Below are 5,000 nucleotides of genomic sequence, written 5' to 3'. Positions count from 1 at the left end.
TAGCTCCAATAAAGAAGGAAGAAGCACAGGAACCAAAATGAACTCGAAATAGAAGAGTCCGTCCTCCGCCGCGCTCAGAAAACCCCGTCCTCTACGTCCCCACGAGACACGGAGCAAGGCTTATGAATATCATTTCCAAATCGCGAAAAGAAGAGAAAAAGAAGAAGGCCCAGTCGAAAAGAGAGAAAATAAAACCCGAGGCGAAATAGGAGAGTCCATCCTCCAAGTGCCTGGGAAACCCCCCCGTCCTCTGCGTCCTGTTGGCAACGTTCCTCATCACCCTCACCACCCTCATCACCCTGGAGAGTGTGGTGTGTGTCTCCGCTCACCTCGCCCTCACTACTCCCTTCCCTGGCTTCAGTGTTGAACATTTGCAACCCACCGAGAGTCAATCGCTGTTTGGAAACGGTGGATGTCACAGAGAGAGAGGGAGAGGGCGAGTGTGACCAAGGCTTTGGAGATCGAGCCATTTTTTATCGGTGGAAGGAGGAAGGAACTGGGTGGAATACAGGTGGATTCGGGTGGAATACAGGTGGAGGAGTGACGTGTTGGAGCCCTTTTTGGTGGAGGTGGTGAGTATGGCGGCTGTGTGTAAGGTGTGAGGTGGGGGAGGAGGGTTTTTTTTTTCAGGGGGGGAGGTGTTGGAGGAGAGGGAGGGAGAGAGGAGGAGGTTCACAGGTTGTGGCAAATTGAGGTTGAAACTCCTGTCTACCGGGAATATTTTTTTCCCCTTTTTATAAACCGTTGTAAATATCATGAATATCGTAAGGGTGATAGCTCTATGATTGCATATTTTTTTCCTGTATTTATTTGTGTGTTGCTGTGATAAGTACTTAGAGAAACAAGCCAATGTTTATATATTGATTAAAGTGAGTATTTACACTTCTTTTTCACAAGGAGATTCCAATACATCTTTGAAGGCTAGGTTTCTTGCAGTTAATTACATCTTTAAGAGTGAGCAAATTGGGGTCATGTGCCTGTGAGTGTAATTATCAAGGATATTAGATATTTATGGGCAAAAAGAAGGTCAGAGGAATGGCCATGTGATTTTAAACATCCATCCAATGTGTTTATCATCATTAACTCCGAAAGTGCAAAGTGAAATGGAAAGTTAGGTTCTCCAGAGAAATGATAATGATGAAAAGGCCAAAAGTGGAGGAGATCAAAGGACTTCCGAGGCATGTGTAGACCCTCCAAAGTTGGGCTGATTAACTGTATTTGAATTGTATTTGGAATGAAGGTTGTAGATTGCATCACTTTTTCAGCCACACAGCAAGTGTTGCATTCTTGGCAGGTGTGTGTGTAAACAGATTTCTACGAGTGTTTGCTCTTTAGTTTACACACAGACTTGCTTAGAAAGATTATAAGTGTTTGTTTTGTTTTTTTACAAGTGCTTCTGTATATTTGGGAGTGAGTTTATGCTGATTTTTAAAACTGTGAAACATATAGATGTTGAACGATTGATTCTCTTGAGTGATTTGTGAGAAATGGTGTAATTGTGAGCAATGAGCTGAGGTTCATGTACGAATTCCTGCCGAACTGCACCTCAAGTTCAAAAGAAACTCGAGATATCTATAAAGGTGGTTATGGTAGGAGACCCTCATTGTGATTTTCAAATTCGTGTTTTTTCTCAATCATTTCAAAACCTACTAGGATCTATGATATGGAGTATACAAGTGAAACCCAATCTGATAGTGTCAAACTTCATTCTCTGGTAAAAGCCTTCAAACCTTTACTGTACATGTTTTGGCAAGATAGTGTATGGATTAGTTCTTTAATTGATGATAAATCACTAGGATGGTCTACAAACTATATCTTTGGAGCATATATATACATTGAGCAGATTAGTTGGTTTTTGCTAAAGCACCAACAAGTATGGAGACACCAAGCATCTTCTAAGCATATACTTTAAATTCGGAAATATAAGATGGAACAAAATGTTGATATATCTTCTCTTAAAATATATAAATCATTGTTATTTTCCGAGTTAGATTTAAAAGTTGAAGTAGAAGAACGAAATGATGGTTGCAATTTAACTAAATTTTTAACCAAAGAATTTGAAGGTTACATGAATGAAGATGATGTTCATTTGCCGATTGTATTTTAAGTAAATGTCGGAAATGAAACTGATGTAAGAGGAATTTGAGAAGTATAGAAAGAAAGGTACTGGTGAACAATATATCCATGTGGTTACGTACCCGAACTGGAGTTGCATCATGTGCTTACCAATAACCAGCAAATCTCTACCATATATATCCTGACAAGATAGTGCTTGGACTAGCCTAGTTCCTTATTTGACAGTATATTGCAGGAAAGCTTTGCAACCTCTTATGCTGCCAGAATATATATGGTGGTCATGTGTTCTTTGTCGCAGGAATTACCTGTGCCACAGTAATCACTGTTTTCAATATTAGCATCATTATACATCCCTTGCACTGATTATATTCCGCAGCAGTATGGTAGTTTTGTTCATTTGTCTTTCAGAAGCTATTGTTTATTTTTTATCTTCAGGCAGTTCAGTTGTGGACAATATTAGATGTGTATCATATGCATAATTGTATTACACAGAAATTTGTAAACATTTATGCATATATATATATTTGGGGGGGGAGCAGAGATTTTGTAGTTTTTTGGTAAGGATTGAGAAATACAGTTCAGAAGTGTGGATGATTGATTTGATTACCAAATGCATTGAATATTTTTCTCCCATGAGTTTCTCATATTGTCAATAAAACTGTTTATTATGGACATGGATATAGATTTTCAAAATAAATGTTCATGGTTTTGAGGACTGTAAGGGAAAAAAAATGGTGTTTATAAAGATTTGATAAGTTCCATTTTCTATGAGATTTCATTCCCTTTTTTTCCCCTCTTTTATTTTTTGATAATTTTATTAATCTTACCTGCGACAGACCTTTACTTATATTACGTGATTTTTGAAGGGATGGAATCAATACAAGTTATTTATTTGAATTGCAAATTGCTAAAAGTTTTGGATTACAGAAAAATAAGATCTTTGTTGTTTAGTTGAACCATGCTTCCAGAAACATTGCTGAGAGATGCAAGACTGCGATTTTACACATGCCAACTTATGTATTACAGCGTCTTAGCAAAGAGGTAGTATTAGTTAATGATTTCATATGTATGTCATGTTTTGCTAAGTAGCAGTAATTACATCTGACCTCATTTTTGGTATCTCATATTCCAGATTTTGAAGATAGTTATTTTAGATTTAAAATAGCAAGAAAGATCTCTAGTTATAGACTGAACACACCTTTTTTTTTTTTTTTTTTTTTTAAAAGGTAGTCTCCTCTGCTTTCAAGGCTCTTGTATCCGATACACATACTATTCCAAGTCCAAGTCGAGGGCATAAAAGTACATAAATGTTTGACATGTAATATGTAGCTGTTTTTGTATTAAAGAACTGACTTCTCTTGACAAACTATGGAAGTGAGTGGCAGAGTGGGCGGAGTATATCCTATCATGAAGCAACTTTTCTCTTCCACCATTCATTGCATGTTCAGTTAGAATAGTGTTAGAGATTGCATTGTGACTTCTTTTGGTATGACATCTTTATATTAATATTATGTTAAAAACTAGAGAGTTTGCATTCTTTGGAAGGGTACTAAAGATATTAAAGTTTAGACATTGATATTACTATTGTTTTTGCACAATTTCATTATATTTATATCATAGTCTTGGTGGATAGAGTTGAGTCAGCTGTATTGAAAAAATACAAGATGCAGATGTAGTTGCACAGAACTGTGAAATCATAAAGTTATATACATTTTTGGATTTTTTATAATTTTCTCTTAAACAGTGGTAAAAGAAGATATTATTTGACTATTATTGTAGAGCCAACTTGAAAGCGATACCAAAATTTATTTTGATTTATTCATTCATTATTAGTATTGTCATTGCTTTTTTTATTATTAATCATTAGTTAGTTATTAATTATTAATCATTAGCTACTGTCATTTTTGTTTTTATTAATTTTTTGATTATCTTTCTATTTATATACTTATTTTATTTTATTTTATTTATTTATTTATTTTTTCCCAAGTGAAAGGTCTACTCGTCTTGGATTATGTCCGCTCCATTTATGGCTGGGTATTCCATTTAGTGTGTCATTGAGTAATCAAGGCTATCAGAACAAAGTATGTGATAAGAGTCTGTGTGTATGTTTTCTGATAGTAATTTCATGGGTGGTAAGGAGACTGCAAATACAGTTTATTTTTTAGGCCAAAAGTACCTGTAGGCTATACAAATCTACATGATTTTTTTTATTTATTTATTGCATTCCAAGAGCAAGTTGTTACAAGTCTATTCAACTACATATAGTTGCCCTGTAGCTTCATAACTCCTTTCCTTGTAATTTCATACCTATAAAAAAGTGTGATTTTGTAAAATTGCAAGCATTTATGACTAATTGAAGAAGGAGAATGACAGTGGAGAATAAAGGATTACTTGTTATTAAACATTACATTTGCTGAGATACATTACAGAATAGAACTTGCTGTTATAATTATTCAGACATGATAAGATTTTTTTTTTAATGAAGCCAAGATATTCTCTAAAGTACCTAATCTTTTTATGTTTTAACGATCCTGTACTTTATTGTCTTGCTAAGTCATTCACCTTGGGGGATAAGACTTCAGATTACTAGAAGTTGTAGAGGTGATCCACATGACTAGCCATATTAGTATTCATTCAGTTTTGTGAGGAAGAAAATATTTGGTCCAGATTCTGCAGTCTTTGGACATGGGTGAATTAATTGTCACAGGCCACCAGTATGTTAGTAAACATCTACAGATAAACTACTATGCATAATATTTGGAAGTATATATTACCATTTTTGAAGTAAATGAAAATAAAAATGTTATAGACTAAATGTTTTTTCCACCTGTTCAAACCAATTTGATTTAGAATCTCAACTGGATGTCACTGGTTTCTTCCAAAACTGCACTCCTCTCAGCATACTGATGAGGTGCAAGACTGCC

The 5,000-nt window shown here is 35.1% G+C and overlaps 1 protein-coding gene across 8 annotated transcripts in view; it reads left to right on the top strand.

Annotated features, from left to right (window-relative positions):
• The first annotated feature begins 79 nt into the window (after window positions 1–79).
• Window positions 80–5,000, top strand: part of Mo25 (calcium binding protein Mo25) — a 21,876-nt gene continuing 16,955 nt past the window's right edge. The window contains exon 1 of one of the 8 annotated variants that reach the window (XM_027366983.2): window positions 80–572. The gene's annotated coding sequence lies outside the window, so the exon portion shown is untranslated. Of the gene's footprint in view, window positions 597–645; window positions 695–765; window positions 870–1,272; window positions 1,295–5,000 lie in introns of those variants that run through there. The other 7 variants (XM_027366987.2, XM_070141052.1, XM_070141050.1 and 4 more) reach the window with 7 other exon arrangements.

Source organism: Penaeus vannamei, chromosome 27 (genome assembly GCF_042767895.1).
Source record: "Penaeus vannamei isolate JL-2024 chromosome 27, ASM4276789v1, whole genome shotgun sequence".
Taxonomy (NCBI): domain Eukaryota; kingdom Metazoa; phylum Arthropoda; class Malacostraca; order Decapoda; family Penaeidae; genus Penaeus; species Penaeus vannamei.
This window is presented reverse-complemented; position numbering and strand designations above follow the sequence as displayed.